This window comes from Sus scrofa, chromosome 4 (assembly GCF_054392235.1).
Source record: "Sus scrofa isolate SSC_HxYL_T2T_F1_AM1 chromosome 4, Sscrofa_HxYL_maternal_Yorkshire_Landrace_v2.0, whole genome shotgun sequence".
NCBI lineage: Eukaryota > Metazoa > Chordata > Mammalia > Artiodactyla > Suidae > Sus > Sus scrofa.
The window spans coordinates 74,502,501-74,526,433 of NC_139386.1; the positions used below are offsets into that span (position 1 = coordinate 74,502,501).

Genomic DNA, 23,933 nt, shown 5'->3' on the forward strand with positions numbered 1-23,933 from the left:
AAAAAAGTGAGCATTTTATATACAGTATCTCATTTAATCCTTAAATATTAAAGACAGCTTTCGGGGAAGTTGTCCAGAGTCAATCAACTCCAGTTGTACAGCAGGACCTGCCCATACCCACTGAGTTACAGGAGCATTTTACTTAGAATAACTCTTCATCAAATGGCTTATTTGGCCCCGTATATTCTCAAACAGAATCAGAAAGTAGAGGAAAGGAGGAAGATGTTCAAATTGCGTGGTTGGATTTCATCTCCTAATTGGATCTGCTTCTGACCAGCTATGTGACCTGTTACTTTATTTCTAAGTCTCAGTTTCCACATCTGTCAAATGAGAATTATAACATGTCGACCCCATAGAACTGAGGTGATGATTAAATGAAAAAAGCGTAGTTTTTGTTAGCCAAAACTGGATTAACTCAATGATTGCACACCTATAATTAAATCTTAAACGTAAATAAAAGCATAAGACTCAACTTTGATTCAGTTCCCTTCATATTTGAAAAAATAATATTTCACAGTTGAATGAGAGCGTGGACTGGTTTTAAAGGTATTAGTGCCCTATATTTGATGCATATGCATAATAGATTCACGTATAAAGTGAAAAATTTCATCTGATTTAAGGAGTAATTTTCAAAAAGAATTCTCGAATAGTATGTAGTGTTTATGAAAAGCGTTTCTTGTTATATTTCTATCTTTAAGTCAACACTTTTATAACAAAAGATTTATCCCCTTTTATAACAAAGAATTCTGACCATTGTACAGAGACCATACCCATATCTATCTATCTCCATATCTATATCTATATGATCTATATCTATCTATATGTCCACTAAGAGTCACAGTGCCACCAGTTACAGAAATTTAATCCTATTGGTTTGGCTCTATTTTGTTTTATTTTTTATAAATCTTAGGAGGAAAAGTTTTTAAAAATTCGTTTTATGTTTTTAAGTCAAGAGTCAGATGTGAAGAACAGGACAGGGGAGAAGAAAGAGGAAAGGAAATCTTTTCTATACTATCAGATCAAATTTTATTTTAAAAATACAATTTTTGCAAATAAAGGCTTCAGACTTCTTCAAACACATTGCATAATATTTCTTAGTATTCCACTTGTAAGAGAGAACTCAGTCCCTTACAAATTACTGGCTGAGTCATGCAAATCACGGTCTTGATTCTATCAGTTCCAGAATCTTTTTATGATCTGATAACGTAACAATATGAACCTACTGGATTAACGTTTCCCAGAGTGTGTTCCTTGGAGAATACTCATCAGACGTGTTATCAGAAAGGGAGTGCTACTGTTGATTATATTTGAGGCATTTGCATTGAACAATGTTCATCACCGAAAACTCCCAACATGTGAAAAATGTGCACTGTGATTTTTCTAGCATATGCAGCCTTATACAGCTTGCTAAATTATTTCACAGTGGAATCCTATTTCAAAAAAGCATATTAACAATGTACACCTTAGAAAAGCTGATTGAGATCAAATTAAATCCACTTCCAAAATAAACCCATTGTTATTCGTCATCTTTACCTGCGTCTTTCTTTAGTAGTGATGCTTTTATAATCACTGCAAGCCTAGAGAGGTTCGTTCTCTCTGCCTTCTTGGTTCTCTCAGTCAGCATCTAGCACTGTCACTTCATCTACTGCAAATAATACTGGCCAGAGCTGAGGTGCTGCTGATTCAGAACCTCAGAAACTAACTGATGATTCACTCCTTAGGAAAACAGAACCAGTCAATACAAATGGCTTTACTGGATGTTGGAACTGCTTCATGAAAAAATATCCTCTATAGGTGAGAAGGAGAGAAGAAAATCTGTAGCTGATGGATGACAAAACCAAGAGAATAACTGAGAGAAGAGAATGAGGTTTGCTTTTGCTCCCAGAGGGAGAGAGACCACTAGATTTGCTGTGGGGTTTGAGAAACCATGAGGCAAAAGCAAGTAAGCAAAAGGCAAAGCAGAATGTCAGCATTCGTTTTAGATGCAGACAAGCTGACGGTATGTAGGGCTGAGAATGTTTTATGCATATTTTAAAAGTTTTTATAAAGTTTATGTTATAGCTGTTGGGTTTCAGAAGAAAAATTTCATAATTCTTAAGGTTACTATAAATTCCCTATGTATTTAGATAAGTTGATCGACTATCCTAATTCCCTGGGAAAGCAACTCCAAAATTGCTCCATTTTTGGTGAAATATTACAGCTTTATAAGAGTGAGTAGAAGAGAGCCTTTTAGTACAAAATGAAGAGGCAAGTCAGATTTCATGGTGATTATTTCCTTGGACAAATCATTTAGTTTAAATAGGCTTAATTTCCTTCATTTGTAAAGGGGGGATACTGAGGAGGGAGAGACAGAACACACACACAAACAGGGAAAGGCTCTTGGGTAATTAACAGCCAGACCCCGCTGGGGCAGAGTCAACAATGACAGTGAAACGATTCCTCTCCTCCAAAAGCTTAGGATGAAATAGGAAGAATCAAATGTGTCACAAAAATAAGAACAGCATACTGTGGGAATTCAGGGAAGGAATGATCATTTTTATGGGAGCTATTGAGAAGGCTCCCTGGTGGAAATCTGTGCTAAAGGTTATGACTAATAGGTCTGCTATCAATGTCAAGAAATTGGCATGATTAAAGAAAAAGTTCAGACTAAAGGAGAAGAGCAATGTTAACATCTTTCTTTCCACCCAGCTTGAGATCAAAGGCATCTATGAAAGTCCTTCGATTTGACTTGGGGAATTTCTCCACATTTTTTTCTCTACCCTTCACTTCTTCCATGTATTCTCTTCTAGGCTAGGATGCTATCCTCTTTCTTGCTACAATGATTTTCTATTTTTGCTTAACCCATTCAGACTGATAATATTCCATCTGAACTTTTGGTGACCTTTCTTCTCAAAACATTGCCTCTTATATTGCCGGATCCTCCACATTGCCCTGCTTCTGCTTCTAAGAATCTGGGACACCACATTTTCTAACTGCCTGTTTGCCCGGAAGGTGTAATTAAACAGGGGAGCACCAACCTAAGGAATCAAAAAGAGGCCAGGAAATGAGAGCTGTGTTCACACAGAACTGTTGTTCCATTAGTTGGAAAGGAGTAATGGAAAGTAAAGCACCCCACACACAGATGGAAACTCTCATATAAAACCTTTGAATACTCATTGGAGTTAAAAATGCCAGACTATTTTATTTTTTTGTAAGGAAGGGAGAGTGTTGAATATATTTAATCAAGGAGGTAACATTCTCTAGATTTTTAATATGAAGGTTAATTTGGTGGCTGTGAATAAAATGGATTAGCTAGGGAAGACACTCATACAAGAGTTCATTATCTGGAGTCATGGGATTGGGAAGGTAAAGAGAAGGAAATATGAGAGAACAATTTTGGAAGTGAAATAAATGGGATATTGATTTAAAATGGGGCTGAAGAAGACACACCAATGATACACTTATGTCTCTGATAAGTGCTGGATAACAACAGGTGGCTTTGAAACTCAATGGATGGAGTTATTGATGAGAAACAGTTAAGTCAACAGAGGAAGTGTCTTTATGCCCAGAGGAAGTGGGGTGGAGTGGTGGAAAGTATCCTCTACTTGAAATGAGAACCTAAGATTTGGATTCCATTTTGGACAAAATGTAGCTTCTGGGAATTTATTTTTCGTAGATAAAGCCTCTCTTGCAGACTGGTTAAATGAACTACATGAAATATTTTTGGAAGTTTCTGCTTCATAAAAACTTGTTTGGAATTGAATCTCTGGATTGAAGGGAGGTTAACCTTAGTTCACAGAGATCAGTTACCCTTCCTGTGTTTAAAGATGTTTCCAAGCTTTTGTACCAAATGGCCATTCTGGTCTTACTGGGACCATTCCTGAGACAGGAAACCCCTCACCTTGCAAGATAACTGCTTTGACTATGAACAGTCCTGAGTGTAAACAGTTTTCTGTACACTGTGTGAAGTGCCTTCCTAAAGAATCTATTCTCAAACCTAACTGTGCATGTGAGCTACTTCTGCAGCTTTATGTCTCCATCAGCTTAACAATTGGTTGATCTGTGGGTGGTGTAGGAATTTGTATTTTAAAAACTTTCCAAGTGATTCTGATGAGGAGATTCTTTGATAACCAATACCCTTAAATTTCACCTACCTGTCTATTATGATCTTTAGAAATTGCTGGTCTCACATGACTTTCTTCTTCAAGAATAATATGAAATTATATTTAAAAGTGTTTGGGGGAAGTTCCCGTTATGGCTCAGAGGTAATGAGCCCAACTAGTATCCATGAGGATGCAGGTTCAATCCCTGGCCTCCTTCAGTGGGTTAAGGATTCAGTTTTGCTGTGAGCTGTGGTGTAGGCCACAGACTCGGCTAAGATCCCATATTGCTGTGTGTAGCTCAAATTTGACCCCTACCCTGGGAACTTCCATATGTTACGGGTGCAGCCCTAAAAAGAAAGTGTTTTGGAAAAACGAAGAAGTAAATACCTAATCTCCAGATGAAAGAATGTTTTCTTAAGAAAATGGTGAAACTAAAAATAGTTTTTATCATAGTAACAGCTAATACTTATTGAAGATTTTCATCTGTATTGGATGCCTTATTTCATCTAATGTTTATATTTTATTATTTCTCATTATACAATTGAAGCTTAGAAAAGTTACATCTTTCCTAATGTCATAAAGTGGCACGGCAAATTTCAAACATTTTACTGCCTTATTTGAAAACTAAAGATTTTTTTTTTCTTTTATAGGCAAGGAAATTTTCTAGGAAACTTATGATGTCATACCACAAGAAAGATATGTGTCTGCATTTAAAGGTAAGCCTGACAGTTTCACCTAGTAATGTGTTTTTGTTCATCAGACTTCTATTTGTTTGCATTCTTATTGTCATCATGTAATCAGGTGTGTATTAAACAGTAAAAATTTGACTCCAAAGAAGGAGTCATTTTTATTTTCTTCTGGAGCTATTTTCCTGTGACCTTAGCTCCCTAGAGAAGCTTTGTGTAGTGCGCTTACTATTGAAAATTCAGAGAGAACAAGATGTAGAGAGAAGAAAGGAGGAAGAGGGCATTAAAGACTCATTTTGTCCATTTCACAGCTTTGTTCAGAGCTAACCATGACCAGCCTCTACATATTAGGTCTATACCAATTAGTGTTGTTTTACATATCGAAAAATTTAGGATAATATATGTTTTTTTTTTTACAATGGTGTGCTTCGAGTCTTTGCGTTTTTTAAGACTTATACAGTGACCTGAAATATTCTTGTTATGATGACTATCATCATAGGAAAAAAAGGGACTCTTAGTCTTGGTTTCCTTAGCCAGTATTTCTCAATCCTAGATGCAATCTAAACTGAGTTGAAGAAGTTCAAGAAATATTGACGTTCATATTTTACTGGAGACTGAATTATAGTTAACTGAATTTATAGTTAACTGAATTTATAGTTAACTATAATTTCAGTTAATTATAGTTAACTGAATTTTTGGTATGGAACCTGGGTATATATTAAAAGCTTTCAGATGATTCTGGTATGTACTAGGGTTGAGAGCGATAATTTAACTCCATGGTTGAAATTGGAGCCTACACCACAGTTGTAAATGGAAAGCAAAAGCAACAACCAAAACAAAACTGAGCGCTCGGTATCTGCAATCACGAAGAGAGGTACTGACTATTGAAGGGTAAACTTAAAGCTTTGTTTGGGTGGACATAATAAATCCACGAAATTTATATGAGGAGAGAAAGATTTTTTAGGTAGAAATGTGAATGAATGAGTCTCAGAGAAATAGAAATGCTGCTCATATAACCCCTGAAAGTCTGAGGATAAAATTACAACTTAAACATCACCAGGATTTTTTTAATATCTTCATATTAACGAATCTGAGTTTCTTTTCATCCCGATACTTAAAAAGTTAAAATTTTACTTTAAATCTTCGATAAAGATTTGATACTGGAGTTCCCGTAGTGGCGCAGTGGTTAACAAATCCGACTAGGAACCATGAGGTTGCGGGTTCGATCCCTGCCCTTGCTCAGTGGGTTAACGATCCGGCGTTGCCGTGAGCTGTGGTGTAGGTTGCAGACGCGGCTCGGAGCCCGCGTTGCTGTGGCTCTGGCGTAGGCCGGTGGCTACAGCTCCGATTCAACCCCTAGCCTGGGAATCTCCATATGCCGCAGGAGCGGCCCAAGAAATAGCAACAACAAAAACACACACACAAAAAAAAAAAAAAAAAAAAAAAAGATTTGATACTAGTTCTGTTTCCAAACAGAACAATTTCTCTTGAAAATGTTTGTGAATTTCCTTAGCGAGCAGTATTTTTACTGAAATAATAGCATAGTCATTGTTCTAAGTTACTTTTATGACCAAAGAAAGCTGAAGAAGAATTGAAGCAAAAAAATTAGTTATGTTTTTCACCAGTTCCTTCAGTTCACATTCTCTTTGACACGTGGAGTCTTGGTCACAACATACTATTTATTTATCTTTACTTAAAAGGAGAATACTTGAATTTTCTATAAATAAGAGATTGCTTGTAGAACTTGCTGTGGATTCCTGGTTGAATGTTATTGGATCCTTTTCATATGTTACCAAGGTTTACTTGAATTGCATATGAGTGACTAGCTCTTAGACACTCCGTTCCTGAAGCAAACAAATCCTAACCATCTCAACACACCAGTGGTATATTATAATGGCCATTGTAAAGACACACAGTCTGAAATTACTTTGATGATAGGAGGTCCAGGGAGTACTGTGATTGACCCCCTCAAGGCTAAGGACCATCTCAAAGGCAGAGGGTGTTTACTGTGATGTAGGTTTTAAGTGGTGCCAACAGATACCGTGAGACTAAAAATGGAGTTACTGAGGCGTTCCCATTGTGGTGCAGTGGAAACAAATCTGACTAGTATCTATGAGGATGCGAGTTTGATCCCTGGCTTCACTCAGTGGGTTAAGGATCCAGCATTGCCATGAGCTGTGATATAGGTCAAACACAAACATTGCTTGGATCCTGAATCTCTGTGGCCCTGGCATAAGCCGGCAGCTGTAGCTCCAGTGTAGCTCCTAGCCTGGAAACTTCCATATGCTGCTGGTGGGGCAGTAAGAAGTGAAAGAAAGAAAGAAAGAAGGAAGGAAGGAGAGAGAAAGAAAGAAAAAGAAAGAAAGAAAGAAAGAAAGAAAGAAAGAAAGAAAGAAAGAAAGAAAGAAAGAAAGAAAGAAAGAAAGAGAAAGAAAGAAAAGAAAGGAAGGAAGGAAGGGAGTACTTAGACATGCTCTTGCTAGGAGTGATTTCCAGTTTTTCTGTCATTATGAAAGACTTTTGCTGTTCCCAGTGTCTCTTCCTTACATAAATCCTTATCTCTGTGATCTACTTTTACCTCATTCATTTTCAAGGGAAGTTGGTTTGGCACCACTTGATTTCCTAGTCATTAAACTGTTCCCTTTTTGGCCATAGGTTTGCTCCTCTCCTTTCCTCTCTCCCTCCCCGCTACCCTCTCCCCTCTCCGCCTTTTATTTTTTTCTTACTTTCACTCACTCCCCACTCTTCCTTTCTTCTCCCCCCACCCTTCCTAATCAGAGCTGTTGGCCATAATCAGAATAAGACTTAGTTGACAAGTATCTATCAAAAGCTGCAAGTCTGCAGTACTGACACTTTCCAATTGGTAGGGGTTGTTTTGAAGGGCATAAATTGAGCTATTAGTTCAGAGTATTTGAGCTTCTTTCTTTTTTTCTAGCGCTTTTATCTAGTTTCTGACTTTTAGATCCTTTGCATCATTTTGCAAGGATTTTATAAAGTCATCCCTTTGTGAAAATGTACTGCTTTGTTGAATCTCGTGGAATTTTTATTGATTTGCAGTTCCTTCATCTTGGGACAAATCCTCAGTTACCTCGGATGATATATTTTGTGTGTTAGCATTCCCTTTATTGTTCTCTTTGACGTTTTGATTTTCCAATCTTGAAGCAAAGGTTTTATCTTGAGTTTTCAATGCAGAGTTTCCAACATTTTATGTTTGAGGACTTTTCACTGAGGAGAATTTAAAAAAATAAAATTATTAATAATTGTATTGCTCTTTCCTTAATTGGTTCTATTCAGTAGAGCTCACAAAACATATGACCGGCAGTTGTATTTTTCTTTATATGACTAATATAAAGAAAAATACAACTGATTTGGATTTGTCCCTTTCTCTGATACTATAAACTACGCCTTGGCTTCTGAGCTGTTACTGAAGTCAAACAGCTTTTCTATTTCGCAAGTTTGTTTTGAATCCTAAATGATACAATTCCAAAAGCCTTTTGTTAATGCTAAGGCGTTATGTAGAAGTTAAGAATTACTATTAGCTGAAAAAAGATGGGTGTCAAATTTAGTCTTTAAAAAATATCAAGCCTTTAGTGAAATTATATAATTTAATGGAACAAAGGGAAAAGGGGGAAAGGAGGAAAAGGGGAATGGATAAAAAGTCAAAATGGTGAATATATGAAAGGTCAAAATAGGGAGAAAAAGGAGTTCCCACTGTGGCATAACGGGGTGGGTGGCACCTCTGGAGCTCTGGGATGCAGTTTCAATCCCTGGATCCCAGGTCTGGCACAGTGAGTTAAGGATCCAGTTGCGGCTCGGATCTGATCCCTGGCCTAGGAACTCCATATGCAGCAGGGCAGCCAAAAAAAGAAAAATAAAAAATAACCTGGAGAAAAAAAGTGTCTAGTACAATTCAAGAGAATGACTAACAAGGAAAAAGTAATTGGAAGTAATTCAGTTGTGTAGTCTGTAGCAACAAAAATCATCACAAAGAAACAGAGAAGTTTGTATGTGTTATTTTAAGGAAGATTTCTCTTTTTTCTTCCAGTTTTATTGAGATATAATTTACATATGGCACTGTATAAGTTTCAGGTGTATAGCATAATGCTTTGACTTACATCATGAAATGATTGCCACAATAAGTTTAGTGAACATCCATCATCTCATATACACACAATATTCAGGAAATAGAATATATTTTCCTTGTGATTAGAATTCTTAAGATTTACCCTCTTAACAATTTCCATATGTAACACAGAGCAGTGTTAATTATGTTTATCAGGTTGTACATTACATCCCTAGCACTTATTTATCTTAAAACTGAAGTTTTGTGCATTTTGACTGCCTTAGTCCAATCCTCCCTTTTCCCACCTCCTGCCTCTGGCAACCGCAAATATGATCTCTTTTCCGGTGAGTTTGTTTGTTTGTTTTGAGGTATAATTGACCTACACACTATGTTGATTCCTGATATACAACATAGTGATTTGATATTTCTATGCATTTCAAAATGATCACCATGATAAGTCTACTTGCTATCTGTCACCATGCAAAGATATTACATAATTATTGGAGTTCCCATCATGGCTCAGTGGTTAACGAATCCGACTAGGAACCATGAGGTTGAAGGTTCAATCCCTGGCCTTGCTCAGTGGGTTAAGGACTTGGTGTTGCTGTGAGCTGTGGTGTAGGTTGCAGACGTGGCTTGGATCCCGCGTTGCTGTGGCTGTGGCTCTGGCAAAGGCCAGTGGCTACAGCTGCGATTCAACCCCTAGCCTGGGAACCTCCATGTGCTGTGGATGCGGCCCAAGAAATGGCAAAAAGACAAAAAAAAAAAAAAAGATATTACATATAATTATTGATGCTATTCCCCTCCCTGTACATTTCATACCTGTGAATCAATTATTTTGTTACTGAAAATTTGTATCTTTTAATCTCCCTCACCTATTTCTCTCATCTCCTCTATCTCCTCCTTTCTGGCAACCACCTATTTGCTCTTCATACCTCCAACTCTGTTTTTTTTTTTTTATTGTTATTGTTGCTCATTTATTTTATTTTTTAGCTTCCACATGTAGGTGAAATCATATAGTATTTCCATCCTTTCTGATTTGTTTTACTTAGCACCATACTGTCTAGATCCATCCATGCTATCATAGTGTTAGGATTTCAATCTTTTTTATGGTTGAGTAATATTCCACTGTATATATAGCACTTTACCTATTCATCCATTGATGGCCATTTAGGTTGCTTTCATGTCTTGTCTATTATAAATAATGCTATGACAGGTGCATATATCTTTTCAAGTTAGTGTTTTCATTTTCTTTGTGTAAATATCCATGGGTGGAATTACTGGATCATATGGCAGTTTCTATTTTTAATCATTTGAGGAGCTTCTATAATATTTTCCATAGTGACTATACCAATTTTCATTTCTACCAGAAATGAACAAGGATAGCCTTTTTTCCACATCCTCACCAACACTTGTAACTTGTTGTCTTTTTCATAGTAGCCATTCTGATAGATGTGAGGTAATATCTCATTGTGGTTTTAATTTGCATTTTGGATTTGAGTTTTTAATGTTTCAATTTAATTTGATTAGTGATGTTGAGCATCTTTTAAAGTACCTGTTGGATATCTCTACATCTTCTTTGGAAAAATGCCTATTCAGGTCCTCTGCCTAATTTTTAATTGAGTTTTGTTTTGTTTGTTTGTTTTTAATGAGAGCATTTACTGTTATAAATTTCTATCTGAGCACTGCTTTCACTATAGGTTATAAATTTTGATGTGTAGTGTTTTTGTTTTCACTCATTGCAAAGTGTTCTCTAATTTCCCCTGAGATTTCTTCAGTTTACTGGTGTTCGTTCAACAGTGTGTTTAATTTGAACATATTTATGAATTTCCAGATTTTCTTTTTTTGAGTTTTAATTTCGTTACAGTGTGGTCAGAGAATTTATATGACTCGATCTTTTTAAATTTATTGATTGTTACGCTGTGATAGATCTAAAATACGGTCTGTCCTAGAGAATACTCCATGTGCACTAAAGAAAAATGCGTATTTTGCTGTTGTTGGATGGAGTATTCCCAGTTAAATATAACTGATTTATAGTCTTGTTGTCTTCCATTTCCTATCTTTTCCTTGACTAGTTAGTCTATCCATTATTTAAAGTGAGGTTTTGAAGCCTTCACTATTATTTTCAAACTTTTGATTTTTTCCTTTACATTTATCAGGTATTGCTTTATCATTTGGAGCACTATTATTAGGTGAGATGTTCTTATAATTGTTATATGATGTTGATGTATTGGTCACCTTATCATTATATAAAATCTTTTTTTTTTTTGTCCTTTTGTCTTTTCTTGAGCTGCTCCTGCGGCATATGGAGGTTCCTAGGCTAGGGGTCTAATCAGAGCTGCTGCTGCTGGCCTTTGCCAGAGCCGCAGCAACGTGGGATCTGAGCCATGTCTGTGACCTACACCACAGCTCACAGCAATGCTGGATCCTTAACCCACTGAGCAAGGTCAGAGATTGAACCTGTAACCTCATCAATCCTTGTTGGATTCGTTAACCAAGAGCCAGGACGGGAACTCCTATTAAATCTTTTTTTTGACATAGTAATTTTTGTCCAAGTCATTTCTGTATGGTATTAGTTTAGCCACTCTGGCTCTCTTTTTGCGTTGTTTTCATGGATGATCTTTTTCGGCTTTCTTATTTCAACCTATTTGTGTTCTTGGATCTAAACTAAATCTCTTATGGACAGCATACAGTAGGATCATTTTAAAAATCCATTCTTCCAGGAGTTCCCATTGTGGTGCAGTGGTTCACGAATCTGACTAGGAACCACGAGGTGTTTGTTCCTCACTTCCTCTAGTATTAGCTTTTTTTGTGGTTAATTAATTTCTTCTAATGTTCCATTTTAGTTTTCATCTCATTTCTTTACTACATGTTTTCAAGTTATTTTCTTAGTGGCTGCCCTTTAACATTTTTAATGCAATTAACATTTTAATTTATAACAATATAGTTCAAATTAATACCTAATTGAATTTAGATTCAAGAGTATACAAACTCTTTGCTCTTATATAGCTCTAAACTTTCTCGTTATTATTGTCACAAATTATCTCTTTGGTATTGTTCATCTGTCAGTAGAGATTTGTAATTATTGTCTTATGTAATTATATGTTATGTAGGAATAGAAAATGAGTTACAAACTAAAAATACAGTAATACTGACTTTTACCACTACCTATGTAGTTACCTTTATATGTGTTCTTGGTTTCTTCACATGGATTCAAACACTGTCTAGTGTTCTTGAATTTCAGTCTTAAGAACTTTCATTAGCGTTTCTTATAGGGAAGATCTATTAATGGTGAACTTTCTTGTTTTTATTTACTTGGCAGTGCCTCAATTTATTCTTCATTTTTGAAGGATAGTTTTACCAGATACAGAATTATTGGTTAACAGTTTTTTTCTTTTAGGGGCACTGCTTCCTTGCCTTCATGGTTTCTAGTTAGAAGTCAGCTGTTCTTACTGAGAATCCTTTGTACGCAATGAACCTCTTCTCTCTTGCTGCTTGCAGATTCTTGTCTCTCTCTCTCTCTCTCTCTCTCTCTCTGTGTGTGTGTGTGTGTGTGTGTGTGTGTGTGTGTGTGTGTGTGTGTGTGTGTATGCGGCTGTTGATGGTTGATTATAACATGTCTCAGTATAAAGGTCTTTAAATTTCTCCTATTTGGATTTGTTGAACTTCTTAGATGTGCAGATTTATATATTTTTATCAAGTATGGGAAGTTTTCAGCAATTATTCTTCAAATACTATTTTCGCTTTTTTCATTCTCTTCTCCATTAAGATTCCTATTATGTGTATCAGGATACACTTTATGAGGTTCCACCTGTCTCCTGGCTCTGATAATTTTCCTTTTTCTTTTCCTTTTTTCTTCCCCAGACTAAATGGCCCCTGTTGACTTATCTTCAGGTTCACTGCCTATGTTATCTGCTCAAATGTGCAGCTGAACCTTTGTAGTAGAATTTTCATTACAGTTATTGTACTTTTCAGAAGTAGGACCTCTATTTGATTCTTTCTTATAATTTATATCTCTATTGATATTCCTTTTTTGGGCAAGACAACTTTCTAATGATTTCCTTTAGATCTCTGTACATGGCTTCTTTTAGCTCTTTGGATGCACTTAAGATACTTGATTTAGAGTCTTTGTGTAATAAGTCTGATGTCTGATCTTCCTCAGGGATGGTTTCTATGGACTTTTTTTCCTTTTTTGGACTACATTTTCTTGTTTCTTTGTACAAATTGAAATATTCTGTTGAAAACTAAACATTCCGAATATTATAATGTAAGAACTCTGGAGATCAGATTCTCCCTCCTTCCCAGGGCTTTTTGTTGCTGCATGTTGGGGGTAACTACTATTTGCATTGTGATTTTTCTGAACTAATTTTCTAAAGTCTGTATTCTTTATTGTGTATGGCCACTGAAATTTCTATTCCATTATTGCAGTAGACAATTAATGGTTTAACAGAATTTTTCTTAGACTTTAAAACAGAGATCAGCATTTTTGTTCGTATTTAAGCATTCACTTGCTTGTTGAGTTCTCATGAACTTGACTTTGACTGTTTGTGCCAGTGTATTTGCTGCTTGTGTGGAGGGAAAAGCTTTTGGAGTTCCCTGCTCCTTCCCTTTCCCTGATGTTATATTACATAATTGACATTCAGTCTTTACAATAGGCAGCTCTTGTTTGAGATGATACAAATAGAAGCCCATGAACCCTGCTTCCTTTCCCATGTGTCCATCTGCTAGACCTGGATTCGTGAGAAAGTCCCCAGGTGGGAACAACTGGGTGTACTTATAACTGAATGCTTGGCCTGTTCCTCTATTGTGACCCTTTCCACTATGCTCCAACAGGGCTAAGCCAAGCCTCTGTTCACAAGATGAGACTTGGAACAGCTTCTCCCCCAGCTGCTCCCATGACAACAGGTTCTTTTGCTTTTTCTTGAACATATCATTTGCTACTATATTTGCGACTAGGCTCACAATTTTTTTTCAAAATTAGTGACATACTTATTTTGGTACATTATTTTCAAATAATGAGCATTACTTTATGCTTATTTATGAAAATTTTGATTTTCTAGAAAAGTAACTATATTTTCTCTGGAAATAACATTAAGCTGTGATAACTTCATGCTATTAATTGTCAGTTTTATAACAGACTATGGTCTAGCTATAAGAGGTAAAGCAAGAAATCCTTAGGTATTATCTTATTTTCTTTCTTTCACTTTATTTTTTGAAGGCATGTATGAAAGCACTGTAGTTGCAGGTTCACATTTTAAATTTGCCCTGGAGTTCTATTTATTATTATATTTAAAACATGAATCTGAATAACTATATTTACATTGCTATTTCATTGATATTTTAATGCTTCAGTGAATCAATTTTGAACTGTTAATCTGTTAGTCTACTTTATTTAAATTAATCCAGAACTTGAAGAAACTTAATAATGACAAGGAAAATTTAAAAACTTAACAAACGTTATGCAGATAATGAGAAAGTGTGTTTCGCGAGATAAAAGGTAACAGCACAATCTTTGAAAGTGCATACACAGCACTTAATAATCAGTAATTATTAAATACATTTGGCAGTTTTTGTAAACAACCTAAACTTACATTTCAAATTTGTTAAATACATGTTACCAAGGTTGTTTCACTGTTTCTTGTCCTGAACCTTGCAGACCATTGGCAGATTCCTTTCTGCTATAGGTGATTGCTAGTCTTCTGTGCACCTCACCCTGAGGAATTTTGCAGTAAATTGCATCTTTTAAATGCCTATAATCATGGTAATGAATGTAAGCCTCTGCTGCAGAATTTTAGATGCTTGCTGACACTGCTTCAGCAGTGCGTATGCGTATGTGCACACATCTTGTTTTACTCCCACTGCGTTAGATTTGTACTGACATTAGGGCTGACGTTGGAACCAAGATGCAAAAAAGTTTTCTTGAGAAGGATATCAATTTCTGTCAAATCATACTTTCAAAAATTTCAGGTTTCATATTAGAAAGGTCTCCCTTCCTGGGTTTGTAAATGTTTAATTATGAAAGTTTATTAATTGAATTTCTATGTTGTATTCGTTAAATAGCAAAACAGTAGTTACCAGATGTTTTGCAATCTCTCTCCTACCACTTAAATGCTGATGTTTTCACAGGTTCTGTCTTTGCTTTTCTAAATCTTTTTGACCTCTTCTGGTAATCTCACACTGTTAGGGATTCATCTACTGATTATAGCCAACGAATACCAAGTGTGTGTTTCTAGTCTTGATCTCTCTTATGAAATTCTAACAGCATCTCCTCTTGGACATCCACAAATACCTCAGACTCATGTTGTTCAAAAAATAATTAATTACTTTCACTCCTATGTTGTATTAGTCAGGGTTCTCCATAGAAACAGAACCAATACCAAATATCTATCTATCCATCTTGTTATGTAGATGGATATATATATACACACATATATGTATGTATATATACACATACATGTATGTATGTGTATATAATATGTGTGTATACATCTATCTACATAGTAAGATGGATATGTATATATACATATATAGCTATCTATATGTCTGTACATATGTTAATGTATCTACCTATCTTATGTGTATGTATATATATGTATATATACACATGTATATTTACACATACATGTATATATGTATATATTATATATGTGCATACATCTATATACATAAGAAATGGATGTACATACACATACACACATGCATCTATCTATCCTCTTATTTCCTTGTGTTTGGATTTTTCTTTTTTTCAACCAACCGTCCATCCCCACCCATATACTATTCTTTCCTTGTGTTTCCTGAGAGAGAGATTTCTATATATGTAAAAGGAGATTATTATTAGGGGGAATTGGATCATGTGATTATGGAGGCTGAGAAGTTCCACCATCTGTCATCTGTGAGCTGGAGATCCAGAAGAGCTGGTGATTAATTCAGACTGAATCTGAGGCCTACGAACCAGGGAGAGCTGATGGTATAAATCCTAAGCCAAGGACGGAAGAAGATGAGGTGAGATGTCTCAGTTCAGGCAGTGAGGCAAGAAAAAGGGGAAAATCCCTCAAATTCCTCCTTCCTCTCTCTTTTATTCTACTTAAGCCCTCAGTGGATTGAACGGTGCCCATCCACCTTGAGAGGGTGATCTATCTTTCTGAGGCCCCTGATTCAAATACTAATCCTGTCTGGTAGCACCTTGGAGACACATCCAGAAATAATGTTTTACTCTGATCACTATGTACAGTCAGGTAGATTCATAAACTAACCACCACATGTATCCAGCCCCAACATGTTATTTTCTTCCTTCTTTCTTTCTTTCTTTCTTTCTTTCTTTCTTTCTTTCTTTCTTTCTTTCTTTCTTTCTTTCTTTCTTTCTTTTTCTTTCTTTTTCTTCCTTCCTTCCTTCCTTTCTTTTCTTTCTTTCTTTCTTTCTTTCTTTCTTTCTTTCTTTCTTTCTTTCTTTCTTTCCTTCTTTCTTTCTTTCTCTTTCTTTCTTTCTATTCTTTTTTCTTTTCTTTCTTTCTATTTCTTCTTTTTTCTTTTCTTTCTTTCTTTCTTTTTCTTTTTTCTTTTTTGTCTTTGGTTGGTGGCATTGCCTAATGTCCCACCACTCAAACTAGAAAACTGTCATTTGGTCACCTGATGCTTCTAATTCTATGCAAGAAATAGTTTTCCAACATGTTCTTCCTCTCTCTCTCTCCCACCTCTACCATCTGCCTTGGTTCAGGTCTTTTTTTGGCTATGTCCCCCTGCCCTTCTTTGTTGGCATAGTTCTCTCACAGATCCCCTGCTGTTTCCCTTTTCTTATTATTGCTCTCCCATCTTGCCCCAAATCCATCTGAAATGTGAATCTGACCATATTACTCACCTGTGTCTCAGTATCTCCCTGTCTCCTATAATAGAAAGGATTACTCTTTCTTCTGTGTACCTATAACCACTTTTCTTCAAATTAAAACTTGTTCAGAAATTCAAGAGAAAATCGAAGAAAGATGCTAATGAAAGGAATGTGTATGTGCACCACCATGTAGTTTTTAAATATGGAACAGCTTTCAAAATATTCTAACAGAATGAACTTTTAAAAGCTTGATGGTACCTAAAATGCTATTTTTTTGTATCAAAGTCTACTGCATTCTGCAGAAGAAGATCATTATGTGTTTAACTTTCATAAATACAAGTCATACTCATGTACGGGAGACATGAGTTTCTATTCCTGGAACTTTATTTTGGACTGTGTAATCTAAAACTGACTTTTCCACAAGAACAGAGTTGCATATGGGAATTATGCTTTTGGAAAGCCACCAGAAGATTGTGCATATCATGAAAGAAAGGAAATAGGGAAGAAAAGATAAAATGAGATTTGGACTGAAATAACATTTCTTATTAAAAGACAGCCATCAATAATGAGTCTTGGAGTTCAAGAACTAGATGTTTGCTAAAAACAAAACAAGGCAACAACAAAACCCATGTGATTTGGCCAGCTGAGTCACTAGGAATATTTACACTCTTCTCCTTAACAATTTAAACACAAATGCTCATCTTCCACCCTTCCATCAAATCTGTTCCTCCTTATTGCTCCCCATCACAGTAAAACACTTCTATTATCCACCCAAATGTTCAAAGCAAAAAAACTGCATATGATCTGTGACTCTCTCCTTTCCTTCATCTCTAATATCTAATCTAACATCAGGTCATCAGAGTACCTTTTCTAAAAGATTTCATAAGCCCATCTATTTCTTTTTATTTCTATCTCTTCCTTTCTAGTCCATTTTCAGTCACCTAGATTCCTTCCATCCCTTCCTTACAGTTACTGGCACTTCCACTTTAGCCTAGCTGCAATCCATTCTATACATCAAGAAGAAAGAGATATTTTAAACGTATGAATCAGAGCATGTCACTCACTGGCTGAAAATCATCCAAAGTTGCCTACCACTTCATGAGACTCAAACTTCTTGCCATGTCCTGCATAGTCCTGCATACTCTGGCCTTTCCTCCAATTTGACCTTCTTACTTCCTACTCTGCCTGGACTATTTTGCTGTAAGTCCATTGGACTTGTAGATGGACCGTTCTGCCTTTAAGGGGAACTCACTCCCGTCTTCAGGGACCTTGTGCACTCTTTGGGACCCTTTTTGTGCACTTCTTTGCCAGGTTGGCTCTGCCTCCTTGTTCGTCTGTGTTAATAACTATGTGTCACAGTCTGAATTTTGTTTCTCCCAAACTGATATATTGAAATCCTAACCCTCAGTTCCTTAGACAGTGACTGTATTAGCTTTGCTAGGGCTGCCCTAAGAAAATGCCACAGACTGTGTGACTTAAACAACGTACATTTACTTTCTCAAAGTTCTGGAAGCTAAAAGTCCAAGATCAAGGTGTTGACATTTTTGGCTCTCCTGATTCCTCCTTCTTTGGTTTACAGATAACCACCTCATGCCCAAGTGGTAAATGATTTTTTCTTGTTCTTTTGTATCATTTTTTTTATTACTTTCCACATGTAAGTGATATGGTGTATATAAAATAGATCAATAACAAGGAGCTACTGTATAGTACAAAGAAATCTATTCAATATTCTATAATAACCTATATAGGAAAATAATCTGAGAAAGAATGGAAATATAAATGACTTTTCAAAATCATTATTCAGGGATTAGAATGAGTCAGAATAACCAAATTCTCTTTCGGGGACTATTGTGATATATTTGTCAGTAGAACTCAAGCTTTCTCAGGTACTTTTATGTCTAAAACTTTTCAATGAATTCTACTTTCTGAGTTATGATAGTGACTTATGAGTTTTAAGCGTTACCTTAACTTTTTGAAACTCTGTGAGGTGGTACAATGATTATCTTAATTTTATTCACAAGGAAGCTGTTTTACTATCTTTCCCTAAATCTATAAGGGAGAGAGTCAGGAATTAGACCCAGACAGTCTAATTCCAAGAGAGCCTTCTTTAACCATTGCAAATGCTGAATTAGAGAAAAATTTTTGTTCTCTATAAATTACATACACAATTTAAAATCAAACTTTATATTCTTTATGCTTGTAATTACAAATTTTGGTGGCAATTTTATATGTATGTTTATAATCCATGTCCTTTGGGCAAAATTTTATGTAGAAGATGTCTTCAGCCTAAGCAAAAAAAAAACCCAAAAAACAAAAAACTATATATAGTCATGTATGTGTTAATGACATTTGACTGGTTGATTTTGTCATATACCTGCTTTGATTTCCTGATTTAAACTTCTCCCTGGTCAGGAGCTTGATGAAGAGGAGTTGAGAATGGCTTAGCAGTTCCTGTTTCTAATTGCTGCATGTATAAAGAGATGTTATTTGTTTGTAGAGTTGATATTCAGACACAGTTCCATTTCTCTTTTGTTCACATTATTCTGCTTTCCAGCGACAGTCCAAGCTTCACAGTCGTGTTTTGATTAAGGGACTAATGCTTTATTAAATTTTGAATAGAGTCTGTTATCAGTGTAGTGTTATTCTTATTGAAATAGCAACATAATATTCTTCAGCTGCTTTGTAACAGGAGAGCCAAATGTGATTTCTATCCTTACTCTGATTCCTAGTTGTTTACAGTGGTTTAAATAATTCTTTTTTGTGAAAGGTTCCCAATTTTAGTTTGAGATGATAGTGGGCTGTATCACTGATTCTATTATCATCCAATACATTGGCAGTGTGGTCCACCAGTTCCAATTTTATTACTTCTTGAGAGGCAGAGATGCATTTACATGAAATACTGATTTCTGCTCTGAATTCTGCTTCATGGGTCCCAGAGATGCAGTTTATTTCTGAAAGTCAGATGACTGCTTCAAAGTTTTCCTTGTAGCTTCTAATCCTCTCAATATTACTTGGTCAGCAAAACACAAGATCTTGTGAAGACCTTTTTATTTTTTATTTTTTTTACAAAAGATTTATGAAAAAGGCCAGAGTTTGGAATTCATGGTCCTCTCAGATATGCAAACCACTTTGAAGGAATTCGCTTTCATGTGGCTAGGCCTCAGTTACAGCACCTAGGAAAGAAAGGAGGAAATATACAGCAGAAATTGGCACTACATTGTAAACTAACTATACTTTGATTTTGAAAAAAATTGATCCAAAAAAAGGATCCAAGTAAAATTAAAAAAAAAAGAAAGGAAGAAATAATTTCTAATCCTTCTAATTCACAGTTTTATGCCAAATGATTTTATGATTTTATTCTTCTATGTTGTAATAGCCACTATAAATATGTTGGCAGCATATTCATGTATGTATTGGATACCTAGTAGGATAGAAATAGTTGATTAGAGCCTTTAGTTACTTCCTTATGCAGATGTTTCACATGTATGAGACACATTTATTCATTCAACAAATGCTTCTTCCTTGGCTGTTATGTGCAAAGCACTGTGCAGGTGAATACATGGAGGAAAAAAATAATGGACTAAATACTCAAGTTGTTTCATGATTATTGGGAATTTGGAGACTAGCTTATATCCACAGAACCTAGCAGAAATAGTCTACAAGTAGGCAGAAATAGGACTCAAACTTATGATCTTAACTTTAACATCAGAGGGCTAAAGTGAGTTGGCAAGGATGCACTGATAGTAATCCACTTTCCTGCCCTTTTTAACTTTTGGAAGCTGCCTCCATTCCTTGGCTTGGCTTATGGCTATGTCACTGAGACCTCTGCTTTGTCATCACGTCTTCTCTGACTTGACATGCTGGCCTCCTTCTTGTAAGGCCCTTTTGGTTACCCTGGACCCATCTAGGCAACTGCTAGACTAGCCTAGAATACATTCCTTTTTTTTTTTGCTTTTTAGGGCTGCACCTGTGGCATATGGAGGTTCCCAGGCTAGGGGTCAAATCAGAGCTTTAGCTGCTGGCCTACACCACAGCCACAGCAATGTGGGATCCGAGCTGCGCCTGCAACCTACACCACAGCTCATGGCAATGCCAGATCCTTAACCCACTGAGTGAGACCAGGGATTGAACCTGCGTCCTCATGGATGCTAGTGAGATTTGTTTCTGCTGAGCCATAACGGGAACTCCTAGAACACATTCTTTACGCATCTTCTTTCTCCAAAAGTAAAATGTGCTTATGTAATTCTTATGATGTTGCGGAAACCGCAAAAACCGTGGCAGTGGAAGGAGACAAACAGCACTCGGAGATATGGAAAAGCAAGGTTTATTCAGCACCGGTGCAGGCTCAGAGGAGTCACCTCCAGAGTCTGAGCACCAGGTCTTTGTTCTCAGTAACTTTTATACACTACAAGGTCTTGATTTTCCCATGTAAGCATCCCGGACCTCCCCCATCCCCAAGCAGACAGTGTTCCTCCCTAAGAAACTGAGCAAGCAAGGTTACAGAAGCAGAACTGATAAGCAATGTTGGGTACATGATTAGCAGGGCTGCTGGCTTGGAGAGAGAGCACACAGTTGTTACATTATTACAAGAAGGGTGGGATAGTGACTAGCATAGCTGGAAAGGCTTGCAGCTGCCTTCTTAGCCAAGGGGGGGTTGTTCTTTAGTTAAAACTCTATTTCAGTGACACATAGAGCCCCAAACAGATAAACAAAACAGTTGCTCCCAACAGATATTTTGAATTTTAACAAAAGAAGACAAACAACTACTGCCACAAAGACATGAGTCTGATTTTTTTAAATGGTAATAATCATTATTATTACTATTATTTTTATTACCGAGCCCTAAGTGCCAGGCCATGTTCTAAGGGGTTGCACATATATTAATTCATTTAGCCCTTACAACAACAGGAGTTAGATACTGTTATTTAATCTCCATATTAAGATGAGAAAACTGAGGCACAAAGCTTAAGTAACTTAATAAATAAATACCACTAAAAGAGGCAGAGGTGGGATTTGAACTCAGAGCTTCTGGCTCTAGAGTCCATGGATACTCTCTTGGAAGCTGTGAAAAACACTTTTGAGCAAAGTCCTGGAGGAGGACTCAGCTGCGCTTATTCTTAATATGCAGTTAGAAAGATAATGGGGCAGAGGGTCAGGGCACCTCCCAATACTTTTATTGTGAAATACTCATTCTGAGTTGGAAATGACTCTCTGTTATTAAGATTTGTTTGGGGGTCATTCCTCACTTTAGTCTTTTGACACCCAATATCCTAAAAAGCCACCAGTAAAATAGAAATGAGTGTTGTGATTATAATAATTTTAAGCTTTCCTTCTAAGCCACACTCCTTGTGATCCGATGGTCACAAGTGTGTCTACAAGGTAATGTGACTTTTAGGAAACATGACAAATCTGACCCATTAAAACAAGTACCTTTTACCTAACATGAGTACAGAGTTTGTTTATTAGAATTGGTTCAGAATGCCACTTAGCTTTTCAGTTTACTCTCAAAAGAAAACATGGTCTGATCACAAAAGTAAAACACCTAGGAGTTCCCGTTGTGGCACAGTGGCTAACGAATCCGACTAGGAACCATGAGGTTGCGGGTTCGGTCCCTGCCCTTGCTCAGTGGGTTGATGATCTGGCGTTGCCGTGAGCTGTGGTGCAGGTTGCAGACGCGGCTCGGATCCTGCATTGCTGTGGCTCTGGTGTAGGCCGGTGGCTACAGCTCCGATTCAACCCCTAGCCTGGGAACCTCCATATGCCACGGGAGCGGCCCAAGAAATAGCAAAAAGACAAAAAAAAAAAAAAAAAAAAAAATCCTACATCAGAGACTCTGAAAGCAGTTCTAGAAGAGATCGTCCCATGATGGCTTGGGTGATACTATTGTTCTTCAGAGAAGTCCACGTCTTCCCAAGGTGACTTACTCTGAAGGTAATTCCCAGTGTTGCAGGTGTAACACAGAGCACGCTGACACAGTCGGTTTGGCTGTCAGGAGTGCTACTTATTTGGTCCAACCACAGTGAGTATCTAAATTTTGAATGCAGTAGTCTGTTTACCATCTCCCTAAAGGCATTCTTATCTCTGAACATTAACAAAATAATTGGGTTTGAATTTGTGACTCCACAGTCAGGAACGATAAATGAGTGTTGTTGATTGAAATATAATGTACAATAAGACATAAACAATACATGAGAGTTCTGAGGTCCTTTCCAATATTCCCTCATTAGAAGCTGGTGAAAAAGATTCTCTACCCAAGAATAGCTATGAGAAATAGCCCCATCTAATTCATATTTCCCTGCTTCAACTGTTCATATTTTGTTAACAATGTTTTGGGTAACTGTTCCTAAACATTGTAAGTTGGTCTTTCCTTCCATTCATCATTGAGATTGTTCTTTTTCTAATTATGGACTTCTTCACAGCTCGTCTCAAGAGCAGGATATCATCAATGGGATTGTCCCGGAGGCTTTGCTTACTTCTGCACTACTCTTCAAAATGCTTGCTCCTGAGTGCTTATTATTGGAGAGTGGTTTCTGTTTATATGGGTATGGTCCTGCAACTTTCTTTTCTTTCCTTCTTTTTTTTTTTTTTTTTGGTCTTTTTAGGGCTGCACTCGCAGCATATGGAGTTTCCCAGGCTAGGGTTCAAATTCTAGCTTCAGCTACTGGCCTACACCACAGCCACAGCAATGCCAGATCCAAGCCGCGTCTGCGACCTACATCACAGCTCATAGTATTGCTGGATCCTTAACCCACTGAGCAAGGTCAAGGATCAAACCTGCATCCTCATGGATGCTAGTCAAATTCGTTTCTACTGAGCCACGATGGGAAATCCATGTGGTCCTGCAGCTTTTATCTTATTATCTGTGTTCACTCCCATGTACCCTAGTGAGCCTCTGTGGAGGTGATGAAAGGAATGGTTTTAATTCTTTATTTTGGTGGGAAGAGTAAGTGACTAAGTTGGATCTAAGCTGAAAATGGATTTTCTTCCTCTGGAGACAGTAGAGCAGACACATCCACACATGCACATATACATGTATGTATGAGAACTTTGATGGCAGCAAACTTCTTGCGTCACACAGTTAAGCATCCCTCCTGGCTTGCCCTGCTCAGGAATGCTACTTTTTGTACCTCATGTCCAATGCCATCCAGCCTAACTCTGCATTTTAGAGGGTGTCTTCACTTTAACTCATTGCTGATAAATGCTCCAGTTCTGTTACCTTTAAATCTATCTTAAATCAGTTGGCTTAGCTTAATATAAGCTCATGACTTAGGCAGCAACTT

At 36.8% G+C, this 23,933-nt stretch overlaps 1 pseudogene across 1 annotated transcript in view; it reads left to right on the plus strand.

Moving 5' to 3' along the window:
* The window catches only part of LOC146403863 (uncharacterized), a 411,127-nt pseudogene that overhangs the window by 183,518 nt on the left and 203,676 nt on the right, over positions 1-23,933 (plus strand). The window contains exon 3 of the transcript XR_014843729.1: positions 4,733-4,798. The product of XR_014843729.1 is annotated as an uncharacterized LOC146403863 (transcript). The remainder of the gene's footprint in view (positions 1-4,732; positions 4,799-23,933) is intronic.